This window comes from Astatotilapia calliptera, chromosome 3 (genome assembly GCF_964374335.1).
Source record: "Astatotilapia calliptera chromosome 3, fAstCal68.1, whole genome shotgun sequence".
Taxonomy (NCBI): domain Eukaryota; kingdom Metazoa; phylum Chordata; class Actinopteri; order Cichliformes; family Cichlidae; genus Astatotilapia; species Astatotilapia calliptera.
This window is the reverse complement of record NC_137424.1, coordinates 73,352,254-73,373,253: the sequence shown is the minus strand read 5'-3', so window position 1 is coordinate 73,373,253 and position 21,000 is coordinate 73,352,254. Positions and strand designations below refer to the sequence as shown.

At 42.9% G+C, this 21,000-nt stretch overlaps 1 protein-coding gene and 1 long non-coding RNA gene across 12 annotated transcripts in view; one reads left to right on the top strand and one right to left on the bottom strand.

Annotated features, from left to right (window-relative positions):
* The window catches only part of LOC113011046 (uncharacterized), a 30,490-nt gene extending 11,934 nt beyond the window's left edge, over positions 1–18,556 (bottom strand). For 6 of the 11 annotated variants that reach the window (XR_013906526.1, XM_080299170.1, XM_080299173.1 and 3 more), the window contains exon 1: positions 45–301. The gene's annotated coding sequence lies outside the window, so the exon portion shown is untranslated. The other 5 variants (XM_080299176.1, XM_080299171.1, XM_080299178.1 and 2 more) reach the window with 3 other exon arrangements.
* Positions 3,281–5,137, top strand: LOC145425831 (uncharacterized). The gene is made up of 2 exons (XR_013906590.1): positions 3,281–3,545; positions 3,624–5,137. It is a non-coding gene; the product is annotated as an uncharacterized LOC145425831 (long non-coding RNA).
* Positions 18,557–21,000: the final 2,444 nt, after the last annotated feature.

Below are 21,000 nucleotides of genomic sequence, written 5' to 3'. Positions count from 1 at the left end.
AGCTCATTATACACATAAAACAAAAACTACACATTTACACATACCTATAAAACAGAGTGCAGCAGCAAAATCAGTGTCACACAGCGGCAGCAGGCTTCTCCTCACCCTGTTTAACACAAGTCAGTTCCACACAAACGGATGATACAACAGATAAAGCGCAGTTCCAAATATCATTTTTCTCACTCAAAGCGATTGAAAACACTTTGAGAGCTTTTAACCCTAGGAGCCAATACTTAACAAAGACAAATACACCGAATTTTTATGGATAATTTAGTACAGGGAGAAGAGCTACAGAAAGCGTGCCTCACCAGTGTGGAGTCCGTACAGCTCTGGCTAGGAAACCCCACACCCGCAATGTGGCCGCAGGTGGCGTTACACTGATTAATGTCCCACTTCAACAATAACACACGGAACCTTAGTTCCACAAAAATAAAGTTCACACAATAAAAAAGTATAACCTATGTACAATACAGTTTTGAGAATGTTCACAATTCGTACATTATATCTCAGCTACACCATGACAGCTAGAGGTTCAGCTGAGCCCGTCCAGCATCCCGCAGCTTCCACGTCTGGTTCTGTCTTGTTACTGATCAAAAAATCGTAAAGTGAGCTTCTCCACATTACAGTGGGCACTGGAGAACATCATCTATGTGGGACACGATTAGATAGTAAGTCCTAAGTCCCTTGTCTAAAAGGATTCAGCAAGGTAATCCATTCTAAATTCTTCTTGATGCATGCTCAATCATTCAGGTAAGTAAATCTCGAAAAGTTGATTCTGTTCATCTGGACGTAGCGTTTTCAGTGGGAGAAACGTTTCGTCACTCATCCAAGTGACTTCTTCAGTCTCAGCTGACTGCAGGTTTCCCCAATCTTATAAACAGTAACTAGAACCACTGAAGGAACAATGGGCTGGTAGGTCAGTTCCTTCATCATAATTATGTAAATTCTCATGACCACTGATCAATGGCCATGAGTACCATTCACAGAGAGTTGGAGAATGGCTGTAATCACAGCATTGTAAGATGGCAAAAGATGTCCCCTTAGTCCCCCTCCGCGATTCAGGGATGGTCTTTCCCTTCTCATGTAGATGGCCTCATTGACGCCACGCTCAAACTGGCGTTCCTCCCTGTCCAGGATGTGTACATCCTCATCAGTGAAAGAGTGTCCACTGGCCTGTAGGTGTTGTGGAGGCAGATTTTTCTTCTCATGTATTAATCACATATTTAATCATATCACATTAGTTATAGAAATATCACTCTCACTTTACTATAGTAAGAGCACTGAGCTCAGCAGTACAGCCGGGATCCAGGTTTTGATTGCATGATTTTTTTTTCCTCTTTCAGAAATATGGAACAGAAAACATGGAGTATGAAGTGTGTAGAAACTGAGGAATGCAGTAAAGAGAAGTGTGTTTGTGAGTGTCTGTAAGAAGTGATGGAAAGAGATGTGTTAAAATGTGGATAGAAGAATAAGAGAGGGAAAGTGTTATTGAGCAGTGATGAAAATGATATTATAAGTGTCTCAGTCTGTTATTACAGGTGACTACGGAACTGGATCAATGTCCACCACGGCATAGCAGCCAGAACAAAATATATATTAACAATGCTTGGTGCATGAACTCCACTACTACTGAGAGTCACTGCTCACCTAATGCAGAGTTTTTAATGGTCAAATGCAGACCTTATTATCTCCCCAGAGAACTCACTTCGATCATACTCACTGCCGTGTATATACCCCCCGACGCTAATGCTAGGTTGGCCATGAAAGAACTTTCTGCAGCCATTAACAAACACCAGAATAAACACCCCAAGGCTGCTTTTATTGTTGCTGGCGACTTCAACCACACCAACTTAAAGACAGTCCTCCCCAGATTCCACCAACATGTCTCCTGCCACACCAGAGGAGACAAGACTTTAGACCATGTGTATTCCAACCTGGCTGGAGCCTACAAAGCCACACCCCTCCCCCACATTGGACAATCGGACCATCTCTCCTTGTTCCTCACACCTAGGTATTCACCACTCATCCAACGTGTGAAACCTGCTGTGAAGACAATTAAAGTGTGGCCAGAGGGGACAGAGGCAGTGCTCCAGGACAGATTTAAAAACACAGACTGGAATATGTTCACCCACACAGACCTGGACCAGTACGCCTCATCTGTACTGGATTACATCTCCGAAACCACAGACAGTGTCACCACCCAGAAACGGATCACCATGTACCCCAACCAGAAGCCTTGGATGAACCGGGATGTTCGTCTCCTCCTGAAGGCCCGCAACCCCGCCTTTAGGTCAGGAGATGCACACGCCTACAGCACAGCCAGGGCTAATCTAAAGAAGGGCATCAAAAAAGCCAAACACCATTACAAAAAGAAGGTAGAAGAACACTTCTCCAACTCCAACCCCCGACGCATGTGGCAAGGACTCCAGACCATTACAGACTACAGGACCACCAAACCCTCCCCCGCATCCTCTGATGTCTCCTTTCTCAACGAATTCAACAACTTTTATGCTCGTTTTGAGCGAGGGAACCCCACAACCACAACCAAAGCAGACATGACGCCAGACAACCAACCTCTGACTCTCTCCCCCACCGATGTAGGAGCGGTGCTGAGCAGGATCAATGTCCACAAGGCTGCAGGTCCTGATGACATCCCCGGGCGTGTTCTCAGAGCGTGTTCTGGGGAGCTTGCAGGAGTGCTCACAGACATATTCAATCTCTCCTTGGCCCACGCTGTGGTACCGGCCTGCTTCAAATCCACCTCCATCGTCCCGATACCCAAAAACTCCAACCCATCTTGCCTCAATGACTAGTAGCACTCACCCCCATCATCACTAAGTGCTTAGAGCAGCTGGTCCTAGCACACTTCAAATTCTGTCTCCCCCACACCCTGGACCACCACCAATTCGCATACCGCCAGAACAGGAGCACAGAGGATGCAGTCTCCATCGCACTGCACTCTGTCCTCTCACACCTGGACAACAACAACACCTACGCCAGAATGCTGTTTATAGACTTCAGTTCAGCATTCAATACAATCCACCCCTCACAACTCATCAGGAAACTGACAGATCTGGGCATCAGTTCCCTCATCTGCAAATGGTTACTGGACTTCCTGACCAACCGCCCCCAACATGTCCGGCTGGATAACCACTGCTCATCTACCATCACAATGACCACAAGGCTGTGTGATGAGCCCTTTCTCACCTGGACGACCAACTGCCATTTTTGCAAACGATTCCCTTATCGATTCCAGTCGCCCCGAATGACGTCACCACGTTGCGGAGCGTCATTTACCTGGCAGGAAACACGGCGCCTAAGCGGCTCAAACGCTCAAAAGTTTGATTATACTTTATGAGAACCGATGACAACAGGGCAACTTGCAAAGTAGATATTTCATTTAAGGGAGGAAACACTACGAATATGCAAAAGCATTTGCTCACAAAACACGCGATGACACGCATTTTTAATTCCGCTCCGGACTCGTGACTCTCAACCCAGCAGCAGCGCTAACGTTTGCACGTCCTCTCCCGTTAATGCGGCAGGTAAATAATCAACTAACAGTGCATATTATGTTAGCGCAATCTGCCTTATTACAAGACCTGCCATTACTGTACATGTAGGTGACCATGATGAGAGAGACAGACAGAGTCTGGCTGGCGCTCGCTGGCAGTTCTCGCTGCAGTCTACCGGTAGCGTCTCCTTTCAGGCCAGGATAGACGAATGTCACCGAGCAGTGACTAAGTTTGTGGTCAAAGGCTTGAACCCATTTGCCACAGCAGATGCCCCGATTTTAGGTAAGTGAATGTGTTTAATTGTGGGCAGGGACATTACTGGATATTCTTGTGTAATTGCCACAGAACAATTTATGTTATACTTTGTTATTGCTACAGAAGAATATTTATTTTATTATTTTACATTTACAATTTTTTTCCTTGGGGACCCTGTGACACCCCATTGAAGAGCCGTAGGCTGGATCTCTTAAGATCTCACTGTTGGGTTTGTAAGGCCATGTTACTCCTAAATTTCTATCTTGTTCAAAGAGAAGATATAAAACAAAGTTCTAAGTGTTCTCCTTTAAAAAAAAAAAAAAAAAAAGAATCGATAAGAGAATCGATAAAGAATCGAATCGCTAAACAGAATCGAAAATGGAATCGGAATCGTTAAAATCTTATCAATACCCATCCCTAGTCCTCAGACATCCTGGTGAACTTTTATCGTTGCACCATCGAGAGCATCCTGACCAACTGTATAACAGTCTGGTACGGGAACTGCTCTGCCTCGGACCGGAAGGCGTTGCAGAGGGTCGTGAAAACTGCCCAGCGCACCGCCGGAGCACCACTTCCTGCCATAAAAGACATCTACAGGAAGCGGTGTCTGAAAAGGGCTGGGAAAATCATCAAAGACCCCAGTCACCCATCACATGGACTCTTCACCCTCCTGCCCTCTGGGAGGCGCCACAGGAGCCTCCGGACTAAGACCACCAGATACCGGAACAGCTTCTTCCCCACAGCTGTCAGACCCCTGAACTCTGCCTCCTGACATCTGACCCACGTTAAACTCATGGACTGAACATACACACCCCCACAATGGACAACTGTACCCTCAAACACACAATAATAACATGGACTGAACCACCACTCACAACCACTAGCACTTTATATAGCCTCTGTAGAAACTATCTACACCCTCACTTATCTTAACTGCACTACTGTATAGCTCTGTGTAAATAATCATTCTGTACATTCAATAATCTTTAATCCTACAACTGTTTACAACTTGCACAGTTCCCATTTCTGTATAGCTGTATATCTCAGATTTCTGTAAAGTTATTTATTTCATATTCTGTATAGTTTTTCATATTTATATCCTGTTCATAGCCTGTACATAGCTTGTACTCACTACAGCCTGTACATACTTAGTTATAGAATATTCACAACATACTTCATAATGTGTACATTATAACATACCACAATAGACCCATTTCTGTAATATACTTACATATCTATACTATTGCTAATATATATTGTAATATACCTATATCACTAAAGCACTTCTGGATGGATGCAAACTGCATTTCGTTGCCCTGTACCTGTGCATGTGCAATGACAATAAAGTTGAATTCTATTCTATTCTATTCTAAAATGATAGATTAACATAATTGGAACCACACCGAGCCTGTGTTTTGGTTGAATATTATTCAGCTTCATCCCCATGTATATCTTACACTAAAGAACAAGCTTCGAGGACAATCAATGTATCCCAGAAGACAAATGCAGTTCGAGAGCAAAGGTGTCGGTTTCAAGAGTCAACAAGGTGAACAGACAGCAGCACTGCCCTAAATCTTAAACCTTAAAGTGTTCAGCAGCACGTACAAATGTCATCGTAGACGGGAGCGTACGCTCCCAATCACAAGCCGAGAGGTTCACCAAATTCAAATCAAATTCAAATTTTATTTGTCACATACACAGTCATACACGGTACGATATGCAGTGAAATGCTTAGACAACTGCTCGTAACCTAAAGAAAAAAAGACTATGAAGACTTTTCCAGCTTTGTGTGTCTGTTAAAATGCTTTTTACAAATCCTGCTGGAATATGTCTGGTTACATCTGCAGTCAAAGTAAGATGGAAATAATTGAACAAGCGAGCAAACCATCAACTTCTCCCAGCATGCTGAGCTAATGATTAGTTGGTGTTTTTTTCCAAACACCCTCTCAACCTTCTCTCAACGTGATCACAATAAACTGTGAACAGACACCGAGGAGAGCAGCCGAAGACTTCATTCAGGAGCTGTTGAAGTACGCCGACTTCGGGGGCGCTACCTAGCCGACAATGGAGTTAGGCATGTTGAACTGGGCTCACGCCTGTCTAGCTTATATTTTAACAATTCCAAGCCCCTTTTAAAGGATAATTTAAACGAACTATCACTCCCCCTAACACCTGTGACCGACGGGGAAAAACGGACCAGTGGTTACAACCGGAAGGGCATCTAAACCCGAGGGGCCGGCATACTTATACTTAAGCAAGTGGGAGCTCGTCGCCTAGCTTGTCGCCTAGCTCGCAGTCAGGAAACGCAATGGAGTATGAAGGTCTGAAATCGGACATCCTCTCCTCTCTGAAAGATGATATCTCCACGATTATCAGGTGAGTACTGACAAGTCCGCTTGCAGAGGATTTCAACTACCTCAAGTACAAACTAAGAGAAGTTAAGACGGAGATTGCTAACAACACAGCAGCAGTCCGCTCAGAAATTAACAATGTCAAGTCCGCTACTAGCCACCTGAAAGAGGGTTTATCATTATGGTCGGACAAGGTTGTCAGCCTCCAAGAGACGGCTGCAGGATTACAGACTGAGCTTGCTTGCTTAAAAGAAAAGAATGGAGATATGGAGTCAAGAATGCGGAGGTGCAATATTCATATTGTGGGTGTTGCGGAGGATGCCAGTTCCAGCTCGACCAGCTCAGTTTCTACTCTATTGAAAGATGTTCTGCAACTGGATGAAGAAATCCTGGTGGACTGCTCACATAGAGACCTTGCTCCCAGAAGATCTAACGGGAAACCTCAAGTTATCATCGCCAAACTCCATTACCAAGACTGCGTCAATGTGCTACGGCAGGCCCGGGAGCGGGGTCAGTTGCAACACAAGGGGAACCCTGTGGCCATCTTTCCTGATTACACCGCGAGCATTGCCATAGCTTGCTCTGCTTTTAAGGACGTGAGGAACCTGCTTCGAGGGCGTCAAGATGTCCGCTACGGAATGTTTCCAGAGAGACTGCGTATATCTTTTAGGGGCGAGAGTAAGGAGTTTCTGGATCCAGAGAAGGCAATGGTGTACGTGAAAAACGTCATCTTACCAAGTGAAACTGCCGGGTGAAGTTCCCCTCCTGACTGACTTGTTTCTAGCCAGTCGCAGATGATGGGCTTCGCAAGACACATGGTTTGGTGGACAGTAGAGCTGGGCGATATAAGATTTTTTTCATATCACGATATGTTTTTTTTCATTCCAGGAGATAACGATATATATCACGATATAAGCCAAATAACTATATTTGTAAGATTTAAATGTGCCGTTGCTCACAAGTAAAATGTGAAATAATCAGCAGCTTGTTTTTATTTAAATATTTATTTCCCATAATAAGTTCATCCATTAAGCGGATGAGAATGGATGGATGAAGTTCAACAGGGTAGATGTACTTAAGGAACATGAGACTTTTTCAGATAAATAAAGGCAAATATTGCAAACTACACAAAAGGCAGCCGCTAAAGCGTTTAAGTTTCAAAATAGAACAAACGAAACAGACTACTAAATTGTCAATTCCACTTAGAAACAAAATATTAATTCTAAAAATAAGTCTTAGTTTGTTTTACAGAAGAACAGACAAAACTGACTAACTTTTGTCAATATCAAATAAACTGAGAACTAAAAGGAAATTATCAATCTCTCCTTGTTGTATAGCTGAGCTTTTCAAACAGTTTTAACAGTTACTTTAGTCTGACAAAAGCTGAATGACGAATTAGCGCTTCCAGTCAGAGACTGAGGCTATGTCCACACGTACACGGGTATTTTTGAAAACGGAAATTTTCCGTTTTAAAAAAATAATCCCGTCCACACATAAAGGCAGAAATGAAGGAAAACGCTGCTATGAACATGCCAAAGCAGCAGGTGGAGCTAGATTCCTAATCGTGCAGAAATGTTGGCCAATCAGAAGTCTAGAAGCCTCGGTGGGAAAAAGTAAACAAAGCTGGGGCATAGAAGCAGAACTGAGTCGTATGTGTGGAGGGACAGTAACTGTGTGTATATGTAAGCATTTAAACACTGCAGCGAGTAGAATTAACAGTAACAGTATTGTAGAAATTTATTTCACCGAAAAAATAACGTGGCGCACAGTGTGACGCATGCACCAGTTTATTGTATTTCCAGACTTGCTTTCGGCACAATTTACAGTGCACGCTACTCTGTTTTTTGTCAGACTTGAAATAGCCGAAATACCTTCACACTACGGAACTTCTATGGCTCTTCCGTTCGACAATCTCTCCGGCATTGGAACCATCATCTTTTTTCTCTTCGGACACGCTCGGTTGATTTTTCTAGTCGGCACACTCATTTCCTCCATTACGGTCGCTGGCTGCTTCCCAAACAAATACACAATGTGCGGCTTGGCACTTGTGCTGTAGGTAACAAGTCACACGACGTGACGCTGTGGCTGTGATTGGTTCGGCTCTGCGCTACTTAATTTGGATTGGCTGACCTTTTTTTTTTTTTTTTTTCCTCTATCGAGTAAAAGTTATATCGCGATAGATATCGTTATCGTTCTATCACCCAGCTCTAGTGGACAGCGTAATTACTTCGTTAATACCACATCATGTTAAGGCTGGATAAATGACGTTTGCACTACTTAAGGTGTTTATTAAGGTGCTATGTTATTTCATTCGGAGTGATAGCCAGGCGGCTGCCAGTTTTGTTTCTTGTCTTTTGTTTTTTTCTTGGTCCTAGTGTTTCCCCAATGCCAGCATTCCAATGTGTGGTCTTGTTCAGATGGGGATTCAGGGTCACCGGGTTCTACATGGTGACAGGGTTTGGGATACTGCCAGAATTTTTTCTATTTTCTTTCTTTCTTCTTTTTTTCTCCTTTCGGAGTCTGGGGGTGCATATTCATGCATAATGTTGTTCTCTGATTAGATAACTCTATGGCTGCTGTCAACAAACACGCGAAGCGTACTGGTTATTCAGCCAACTTTGTAAGCTGGGATGTTAAGTCTATGAATCACCCTGTTAAGCGCAAAAAGGTGCTTATACACCTCAAAAATCTCAACGCTGACATATCTTTTCTGCAGGAGAATCACCTTTGTATAGCAGACCAACATAGACTGAAGAATAGTTGGGTTGGCCAAACATTCCATTCCAACTTTAACTCTGAAGAGGATTGGATATCCTTATTGGTAAAAGCATCCCTTTTGCTGTATCAAGCATTTTATTTGATCCCATGGGCCGTTATATTATTGTTGCTGGCCAACTTTATGGACTCAGACTAATTTTAGCCAGCATTTATGCTCCGAACTGGGATGATGAAAACTTCTTTGTCAATTTACTCTCAAAAATTACAGATACAGTGGGGCAAAAAAGTATTTAGTCAGCCACCAATTGTGCAAGTTCCCCCACCTAAAATGGTGACAGAGGTCAGTAATTTGCACCAGAGGTACACTTCAACTGTGAGAGACAGAATGTGAAAAAAAAAAAAAAAAATCCATGAATTCACATGGTAGGATTTGTAAAGAATTTATTTGTAAATCAGGGTGGAAAATAAGTATTTGGTCAATAACAAAAATACAACTCAATACTTTGTAACATAACCTTTGTTGGCAATAACAGAGGTCAAACGTTTACTATAGGTCTTTACCAGGTTTGCACACACAGTAGCTGGTATTTTGGCCTATTCCTCCATGCAGATCTTCTCGAGAGCAGTGACACTTTGGGGCTGTCGCCGAGCAACACAGACTTTCAACTCCCGCCACAGATTTTCTATGGGGTTGAGGTCTGGAGACTGGCTAGGCCACTCCAGGGCTTTCAAATGCTTCTTACGGAGCCACTCCTTTGTTGCCCGGGCGGTGTGTTTTGGATCATTGTCATGTTGGAAGACCCAGCCTCGTTTCATCTTCAAAGTTCTCACTGATGGATGGAGGTTTTGGCTCAAAATCTCACGATACATGGCCCCATTCATTCTGTCCTTAACACGGATCAGTCATCCTGTCCCCTTGGCAGAAAAACAGCCCCATAGCATGATGTTTCGACCCCCATGCTTCACAGTAGGTATGGTGTTCTTGGGATGCAACTCAGTATTCTTCGTCCTCCAAACACGACGAGTTGAGTTTATACCAAAAAGTTCTACTTTGGTTTCATCTGACCACATGACATTCTCCCAATCCTCTGCTGTATCATCCATGTGCTCTCTGGCAAACTTCAGACGGGCCTGGACATGCACTGGCTTCAGCAGCGGAACACGTCTGGCACTGCGGGATTTGATTCCCTGCCGTTGTAGTGTGTTACTGATGGTGACCTTTGTTACTTTGGTCCCAGCTCTCTGCAGGTCATTCACCAGGTCCCCCCGTGTGGTTCTGGGATCTTTGCTCACCGTTCTCATGATCATTTTGACCCCACGGGATAAGATCTTGCGTGGAGCCCCAGATCGAGGGAGATTATCAGTGGTCTTGTATGTCTTCCATTTTCTGATGATTGCTCCCACAGTTGATTTTTTCACACCAAGCTGCTTGCCTATTGTAGATTCACTCTTCCCAGTCTGGTGCAGGTCTACAATACTTTTCCTGGTGTCCTTCGAAAGCTCTTTGGTCTTGGCCATGGCGGAGTTTGGAATCTGACTGTTTGAGGCTGTGGACAGGTGTCTTTTATACAGATGATGAGTTCAAACAGGTGCCATTCATACAGGTAACGAGTGGGGGACAGAAAAGCGTCTTACAGAAGACGTTACAGGTCTGTGAGAGCCAGAGATTTTCCATGTTTGAGGTGACCAAATACTTATTTTCCACCCTGATTTAGGAATAAATTCTTTACAAATCCTACCATGTGAATTCATGGATTTTTTTTCACATTCTGTCTCTCACAGTTGAAGTGTACCTCTGGTGCAAATTACTGACCTCTGTCATCATTTTAGGTGGGGGAACTTGCACAATCCACAATCGGTGGCTGACTAAATACTTTTTTGCCCCACTGTATGATAACACACAATCTCATCTTAGCTGTGCTTTCTAGCCTAGACCAATGATCTAATAAGGATACTCCTAAATCAAAACCCACAGAAATTATTACATGCTTTTTCCAATTCCACGGCGTTGTTGCCTTTTGGCGTTTTCATAACCTTTCATCAAGGGCATACTGCTACTACTCTCCTGTCCACAAAACATTCTCTCGGATAGATTTTTTTCTTTTATTGATAAACGTGCTCTTCCACTGGTTGAAACTTGCAATTATCAATCTATTGTTATTTCAGACCATGCTCCCCTAGTGATGAGAATGCACATCCCTGGTGCCAATCGCATATACTGCCCCTGGAGTTTTAATCCTCTTTTACTCTCTAATGAAGCATTCATGAATTTTAGAAAATCTGAGATTAGAGACTTTCTTGAACCAAACCAGACCCCTGGGATGTCTTTTTCAGTCATATGGGAGTCACTGAAAGCCTATCTTCGGGGTCAAATTATCTCATTTTCAGCAGCAAGAAAAGAAGCTGACACTGAGCACTTGAAACAGCTATTATATGATATTTTGCGGTTAGATATAAACTACAGTCACTCACCATCGGAAAGCACCCTTAAAGAACGTCAGACCCTCAAAATGAAATTTGATCTTTTTTCAACAAAGCAAGTGGAGCAACCTATCCTAAAGTCTAGACGTACTTTCTATGAGGAGGGAATTGGCAGTGTCTTAGCACATCAAATACGTCAAAAGTCATCCAAACAGTTCATCTCTGAAATAGCTGATGAACAGGGCCTAAAGCATACAGACCACGCAGAAATCAACTCCTGCTTCCAACAATTTTACTCTTATTTATATACCGCAGAATCACGCCAAGATGAGTCTGCTATGGACAGTTTCCTTAGTTACCTCAGTATAACCACAGTTGACCCAAAACTGGTTACTGAACTCGAAAGGGACCTCTCTATCCAGGAGGTCATGATGGCGATTGGTGGAATGCAAAGTGGCAAGTCCCCTGGACCAGATGGATTTTTAAAGACATTTTCTAACGAACTTGCACCACTTCTGCTGTCAGTCTTTTTGGAGTCCTATTCATCTGGCACTCTCCCTCCAACTATGAGAGAAGGGTTTTTTTCCACTCATTCTTAAAAAGAACAAAGACCCTCTCCAATGTAGCTCATACTGGACGATTTCACTGCTAAACACCAATGCAAAAATTCTTGCAAAGATTTTTTCACAGCGCTTAGAGGTCGTGTTACTAACAATCATCTCCACAGACCAAACCGGCTTTATCAAGGGCAGACACTCTTTCTTCAACATTAGACGCATCTTAAGCATAATTCATGACCTTCCCTCAAAGGATTACACCTGAAGCCCTACTGTCACTTGATGCTGAGAAGGCCATTCCACCGGGTGGAGTGGGACTACCTTTTATATAGTTTGAGCAAATTTGCCGTCCCGGGCTGCTCTGTCACTAATTATCGTTACTGTACTTTCATTACAAGTGTTATACTGTAAAAGCAACAGGCTGCACTCTGATTCAGCTCCTGCGCAGAGCTGATTATTAAATATGTGCATTCAGTCTCCACATGTGTAAAGACAGTAACACCAACTTTATTTTATTTTTTTAAGCTTGTACCTCAGTAACTCCTCATTAATCTGTAACTATGGATTAAACTGTAGAACTGAAAAAATGTAAGAGAAGAACTTCAGATCCTGAGCGTGTGAAGAGAGAAGGATCAGCTTTATTTCAGATTTAAGAGATAGACTTTATAATTCAGTTTGCGATGGTTCTGTTCTCTTTGCGATTACAGGAGCTGCCCTCAGGTTCAGACCTCAGCACCAGTCAATGACAGCAGACAGATCATCCAACATGTTCACATGTTAACTGCAAAATTAACTGATGAAAACAGTACAAAGGTTAAAGTACCACATGTGCTGTCAGTGAAAGCTGCAGCTGTTTTATTGATGAAGTCAAAGACAAAAAGTCAAAAGGATTAATCACCCATGTAACTGTGTCACTATATATCAGCATTAACATAGCCCTGTTTGGTGTTTCAAAGAGCTGCTGATCTGTAAATGTCCGGAGACTCTGGAGAGTATCCGAGTATTTATGACGTTACACGTTACACAAACCAAAAGTCTCCATCACAGTGTTCATGAAGATGAGGAGTACTGAAGATTTCCCAGTGAGGGAGCTGCTGGTGAAGATGATGAGTTCCGCTTGATCAATGCCATGAGCTTCAGTCTTCCTGGTGTTTCTTGAATGAAGCCTCTATGGGCAGAAATCTGTGCCATCAGAACCTGAATATGAATAAGTTAAATTTGAATTTGAATTGCTCAGATTGAATCTGAATTGTAACTTGAATAAATGCTTTAAAATACTGAACATGAATTATCCTAATTTGAAATTCAATTTATTGGTTTGAAAATGATCATCACTAAATTGAAATTTAATTTTATATTTTGAAAACGAATTAATTTTCTTTGAAACCGCATTTTATCCTTTAAAAATTCAGCTTTCGAATAATTTCAGATTCACTTCTCACCATTCAGTTTCAGTTCTACAATTCAATTTCAGTTCCAAAATTCAGTTTTTTGGGACTTAAATCCGGTTCCGGTTCAAGAGTAGTCGAGTGCAGATTAATAGAACTACGTTTTGCTAGCAGGCCTACAGCATCTTGAGCTGAATTAAGACTTCAGAAGTCATTTGTCATGTCGAATGACCAGCGGATAAACTCTCAGGTTACTAATAAATGTATTACATGTATAGGAACAAGCGTCATGTTAACAAATGATAGCCATACAGTACCTTTAATCTTATTGTAGGTGTTAGCTAAAAATGCTAATTTAGCGTAGTTTGCCCTGAATTCAGCTTTGACAAACAAATATGATCGACTGTTTCTAGTAGAATTCCAAAGTTGTCATCTTGTACCCTCTCAGAGTATGCTTGCAGAGACCCCTACAGTAGGGAAACATGCAAACCGGTAGGGATGGGTATTGATAAGATTTTCACGATTCTGATTCCATTTTCGATTCTGTTTAACGATTCGATTCTTTATCGATTCTCTTATCGATTCTTTTTTAAAAAGGAGAACACTAAGCTTAGAACTTTGTTTTATATCTTCTCTTTGAACAAGATAGAAATTTACAAGTAACATGGCCTTACAAACCCAGCAGTGAGATCTTAAGAGATCCAGCCTATGGCTCTTCAATGGGGTGTCACAGGGTCCCCAGGAAAAAAAATTGTAAATGTAAAATAATAAAATAAATATTCTTCTGTAGCAATAACAAAGTATAACATAAATTATTCTGTAGCAATTACACAAGAATATCCAGTAATGTCCCTGCCTACAATTAAACACATTCACTTACCGAAAATCGGGGGCATCTGCTGTGGCAGCCTTTTACCACAAACTTAGTCTCTGCTCGGTGACATTAGTCTATCCTGGCCTGAAAGGAGACGCTACCGGTAGACTGCAGCAAGAACTGCCAGCATCTGAGCCAGACAGACTCTGTCTCTCTCATCATGATCACCTAAATGCACAGTAATGTCAGGTTTTGTAATAAGACAGATCGCGCTAACATACACTCAACAAATATATAAACGCAACACCTTTGTTACTGCTCCCATTCCCCATGGGATGGACGTAGAGACCTAAAATTCATTCCAGATACACAATATAACCATCCCCCCCAAACAGTGGTCACAAATCAATCCAAATGTGTGGTAGTGGGCACATCTGCTATATTGAGATAATCCATCCCACCTCACAGGTGTGCCACATCAGGATGCTGATCTGACATCATGAGTAGTGCACAGGTGTACCTCAGACTGCCCACAACAAAAGGCCACCCTGGAATGTGCAGTTTTTTGCGCTATTGGGGGTCTGGGGACCCAGAACCGGTCAGTATCTGGTGTGACCACCATTTGCCTCATGCAGTGCAACACATCGTCGCATGGAGTCTATCAGATTGTCAATTGTGGAATGTTGGTCCACTCCACTTCAATGGCTGTGCGAGGTTGTTGGATATTCGTGGGAACTGCTACACGCTGTCGTATACGCCGGTCAAGCACATCCCGAACATGCTCAATGGGTGACATGTCCGGTGAGTATGCTGGCCATGCAAGAACTGGGACATTCTCAGCTGCCATCTGCCCTGAACAATGTGAACCATGATTCATCCGTGAAGCGCACACCTCTCCAACGTGCCAGACGCCATCGAATGTGAGCATTTGCCCACACAAGTCTGTTACGGCGACGAGCTGGAGTCAGGTCAAGACCCCGATGAGGACGACGGGCATGCAGTTGAGCGTCCCTGAGACGGTTTCTGACAGTTTGTGCAGAAATTGTTTGGTTGTGCAAACCAATTGTTCCAGCAGCTGTCTGGGTGGCTGGTCGCAGACGATCTTGGAGGTGAACCTGCTGAATGTGGAGGTCCTGGGCTGGTGTGGTTACACGAGGTCTGCGGTTGTGAGGCCGGTTAGATGTGCTGCCATATTCTCTGAAACGCCTGTGGAGACGGCTTATGGTTGAGAAATGAACATTCAATGCACGGGCGACAGATCTGGTTGACATTCCTGCTGTCAGCATGCCAATTGCACGCTCCCTCATTGCTTGTGGCATCTGTGGCATTTTGCTGTGAGACAAAACTGCACATTCCAGGGTGGCCTTTTGTTGTGGGCAGTCTGAGGTACACCTGTGCACTACTCATGATGTCAGATCAGCATCCTGATGTGGCACACCTGTGAGGTGGGATGGATTATCTCAATATAGCAGATGTGCCCACTACCACACATTTGGACTGATTTGTGACCACTGTTTGGGAGTGATGGTTATATTGTGTATCTGGAATGAATTTTAGGTCTCTACGTCCATCCCATGGGGAATGGGAGCAGTAACAAAGGTGTTGCGTTTATATTTTTGTTGAGTGTAATATGCACTGTTAGTTGATTATTTACCTGCCGCATTAACGGAAGAGGACGTGCAAACGTTACTGCTGCTGCTGGGTTGAGATTCACGAGTCCGGAGCGGAATTAAAAACACGACATTCATTTAAGGTCATCGCGTGTTTTGTGAGCAAATGCTTTTGCATATTTGCAGTGTTTCCTCCCTTAAATGAAATATCTACTTTTCAAGTACTGCAAGTTGCCCTGTTGTCATCAATTCTCATAAAGTATAACCAAACTTTTGAGCGTTTGAGCCGCTTACGCGCCGTGTTTCCTGCCAGGTAAATGACGCTCCGCAACGTGGTGACGTCATTCGGGGCGACTGGAATCGATAAGGGAATCGTTTGCAAAAATGGCAAACGATTCCAAGGAATTGAAACAGTGGGAACCGGTTCTCAACAAGAACTGGTTTTCGATACCCATCCCTACAAACCGGTGTCCAAACCTTTGTATTTTAGCTTTATTTATGTCTTTAGCTTTATTATTTATTTATGTCACACAATATTCGAAGCACATAGCCCACACTGTGGGAATTTACGACTGTGCATAAATCCTCCTAATATTGGTATGATCTGAGCTCAGACACTGACTCGCATGGGGGGAGCTGCAGCCTGTGATGCGAGTGAGCTGATGGAGAAACGCAGCCAACCAGACAGAGGAGAACTAAAGTTCAACCAGGTACCAAAGCAAATCATTCGTACTGTACAAATAATGTAAATATGACGGTGTATCACGAAAGATTGATATCAAACTGATCGCTTGACCCATATTACGTTACTTGCTCTTCAAGTGAATCAACAAATGGCGAAATGAAAAGACGATCAACAACAATGCTGTTTCTTTAGAGAGTCTTAGCTTACATGTGTGTTTATTTCATTTTTTCAGTTGTTACCCTCCACGGCTAAATAAATCGGTTTCAGTTATGTACTGAAATATAAGAATGGATATAAGGGGCTTCTTTCAAAGAAAAAACTCTGGTAGATGTTATTTTATATATTATGCTTTGTATGTTGTTCAGTATATCTATGCAAAACAAGAGGAACTTCAATACACAGCAGTATATTCACAGTTTAAACCAGATATTTACATACACTTTGTGGAAAACAGAAGAACATTTTTTTACTGTACAACATCAATTTAGAGTAAACTTGTTTTGTTTTGGATAAATAAATATTGAAATATATTTTGAATTAATTAAATGTCAGAATAAAGAGAGACAGAGCTTCTATTTTTATCACTTTCATCAAATTTAGGAGTACATATACACTAGGTTTATTGTTAATTAATAAGAAAACTGCAGACGATTCCATTCTGAGCTGAAGAAGCTTCTGATAGGTTAGTAGAGTCCATGTGAGTAAACTGGTGGCACAGCTGTGGATGCATATAAGGCAAAACACAGAGCCTGTTTCTTTGAAATGGGAAAATCAAGAGATGTCAACCAAAACACCAGGAAAAGGATTGTGGAGCTCCATAAGTGTGGCTCAATTTTGAATACAATTTGGTGCCATTTGCAATTAAGAAATACAGATAGTTTCTGTCTTTACTCTTAAAGTTAACAAATGTGTTTTTTTATATTCATCAATCTAAAGAAATTTAGTCTGATTTGATGTTACAATTAAAAAGTGTATCTGTTTTTATCTGAAGAATACATAAATATCTGGTTCTTATCAGACTGAACTTATCAGTCTTTGCTCGATCACAGCGGGTGGACTTGTCATCAAAGCGTAGGTGTTGCATCATATCTTGGAAGCGGCTTCGTGCCATAGTTCCAATTATCTGTGTGTTTCCCAGGTTTGCTGACCAGCAGTCATTTACAGATGGAACCCTGTAAACCCCCCGCAAGATGACAATTGCAATAAATGCCATTAGTTCAGGGAGGTCCATGAACCAATGAACATGCTCCGTTTGTTGTTCATGTTGAATAGTCCACTCTTGATGATTGAGAATGCTTCAAGATGAAACACAAAAGGAAGTTCACAGCTTTTAGCAGCTCCCCCACCCCCTCATTCACACACCCCCACTCCCCTCCCTCCAGAATTCCTAGGTAACAACCTAATTTACATATGAATGACTAGCCAATTTAGCTTCCACTTGGCTGAAGCTAAAGCTTAGCTTTTAAAGGTAGAACGGTAGAAGCCTGGGAGTCCTAGTAATCACATGTTAGAATTGTATATACAGGTGCTTCCAGATGCCTATAGCACCTGCTGCTTATTGCATTTGTGTATAATACGTAATAAACATTAAGACTAAACAGTGTCTTTATTTTATCAGACGTCTTTATTTGCGCTGGAAGACAATAAAATACAGATGCATCTGGAGATTATCCTATGAAATCCTATTCTAACGGCTGATTTCCCTCCCCCAGGCTTGTAACTGTGGCTTCCTGTCCTGGGGTTGGCTGTTCTCCTGCCCTGCACCCCATCCTTTTGTTCATACTCCAAGACTATTTTTCTATAATGTATTCTTACCCCCTAGCAACCGCCATTTCATAATGTTGCAAGCAATCACAAACTCTACAGTCTGTCTAACTCCAGTGTATCCCAAGCAATCTATTATTCTGAAAAGAGCTAAACTCAACATAAACTGAACCCGCATTAAAGTTAGCTCGGTGCTTACCTTTAGATGAGCCCACAAACCGAGAGAAACTCCGTGATGAAGCTGGAACTCTTTCCAAACACAGGAAACAGATGAGGGAGCAGAGACCCACGTGGTTCCCGTTGATTACAGCTACAATCCAGGACACAAGGGTGTGCAGATCGATGCAGACATCGATCCAAACGTTGGTAGTGTTATATGTTTCTGTAAGTTCACTACTTTACTCCCGTTTCATGAAAAAGCAGCTCTCTCTGCTCGACTCCTCTCCTGCACAGACACTTTGCTCCGTCCCCTTTTCCGGCTCTGCTGTGATTTGTTGCTGCGAGGTCACGTGACTCAGCGTCACAAGGTAACCACGTGGGGTGTTATTTCAAAAGTAGCGCCTATCTCCTTTTCCTAAACTCTTTTCCTTGGCCTCGATGAAAATCGTGGGAAGGAGATTTGCTAAGGACTCAGGGAAAGAGAGGAGCGATGTGACACCGGATGTCCGCCCGTTGAAACTACATTGTGCAGAAGATGGACTACAAAACAAACTCTTACTTCGTCACAATGTGTTTTAACCCTGTTGTTTTATGGAGGTCATATAAACGAGAACAGCCTGTTAAAAATATCCTTTCATTACAAAGTTTGAATTTTAAAGAAGAAGGAACCTTTAGGGTCAGATTTACTAACATCTGCAGCAGCTCAAAGACATCTTTTGATGTTAAAAAGCTGCTGGATTTACTGAAGAGACTCAGTGTCAGTTTGTGACTGAAGTTATGACAAATGTGTTTGTAAGAGTTTCACTTTCAGGAGAAGAAGATTTAAATGATTGACACAAATGCAGTGCTTTAAGTGGGCCGGTACGCGCCGGTACTCAGTACCGCCACTTCTAAATATAGCTCTTGAGAGTACCGCCACCTCTCCATGCGCCCAGAACGTGCTTTTAGCGTACCGGTACTCTCATTTGCACATCTGTTATAATCGTTTGGCTGCGCTGCCGCTTTTCAGAGCGCCCTTCACAAGCACGCTTCCTAATTCGTCCCACCGAGAGCAGAGACTACATTACCCATACACCAATGTGTTTTACAAGTGAAAAGCGCATGCGTCGCTTTTGCCGATGTCATGTCAACAACTCAACGTGGTCCGGAGAGGGTGTGTAAAACGCGCAAACAGCTGCTCGGTTAAAATACAAAAACAATGAACACTTAATATGCTCTCCTGGCTTCAGACTCTGAGTAGTAAAAGAACAAGGTCAGAATCAGAGGACTCGCTGGCTGACACCCCACCGAGCCAGAATGATATCGCTGCAGGTCAGACGCAAGCTAATGAAAGCTGCACCAGTGCCTCAGCCGCGGACGACGGCACTTTTGGCGACGACGAGGACGAGAATGACACCATTTCTACCGATGACAACAGCCGCGTTAGTGAGCATGAGTGGCCAGAATGTTGGTCCCAAGCACAAGTCCGGTATTTCTCCACAAATTACAAGTGGCTGATCAGCAGAAATCAAAAGTTGGGTTGTAGTGTGTGTAGTCAAGTTTGTGCTCGCGTGGACATGCAGCAAGGGCAGAGAGTGTCGCAGGAGTGGAGTGGGTGCTTAATCTCGTCATTTGGAAGGGACAAGGCTGCACAACAAAACTCACTACGAAAGAAAATAAAAGAGCACAGAGACTCAATTTATCACAAGAAAGCAGTTGAAATAAAAGAGAAGGCAACACAAAATACAATGCAAAAACACATTGAAGATATGAGAAAGGCTGACTACGCTTCAACTTGCAATGTGTTTAGAACAGCTTATAAGATTGGCAAGCATGGGCGTCCTTTTACAGACATGCCAATAGATGTCCAGTTGCAAGTCTTAAATGGTGTCAAGATGGGCAGAGTTTTGCACTCTAATAACTCATGTGCAAGTATACTGGATCACATTGCAGCTGAAATGAAAAAGAAGGTAGTCAATGACATAGTGATGAATGAAAGAAAATTGTGTGTGCTCATTGATGAATCCACTACAATAAGTGGAAAGTCTGTGCTTGTCGTGTGCCTGCGGTCAGCTATTTCCAGTGAAAATCCAGACACAATATTTTTTGAACTGATTGAGCTGCAGGGGACCACAGCAAAGGACATCACTGAAGCACTGTTAGGATGTCTACATAATAATGGCTTTGACCCTCACTACCTACAGGAACATTTGTTGGCATTTGCTTGTGATGGAGCCTCAGTGATGCTTGGGAGGAAAGCAGGAGTTGCTGCGCAGCTTTGTTCCAAATTCCCTTACCTGTTTGTCTGGCATTGTTCCAATCACAGACTGGAACTGGCAGTTTGTGATGTTTTGAAGGAGGTAGGAGGAATCAACCACTTTAAAATATTCTTAGATCAGCTTTACTCCCTCTACCATGCATCACCAAAAAACCAAAGGGAGTTAACCGAGAGTGCTCACAATGTTGGACAACGTCTCCTTGTGATAGGCTGTGTTTTATCAGTGCGTTGGGTTGCTTCAAGTGAGAGAACAGTGAAAGCAGTATGGGAGAACTACCAAGCTCTGCAGGTACACTTTACAAGTGCTGCTGCTGATACCAGCAGGGACTCAAGAGAGAGAGCAAAATACAAAGGACTCAATGATGTTCTCACTACTGTTTCTTTTGTGGTCAATCTTGGCATCATGTATGACGCTCTCACAGAACTCAGTGACCTCTCAAGAATGCTCCAGAGACGGGACATGACTTTGGATCAAGCCGACAGGCAGCTGGACCGACAAATCCGGG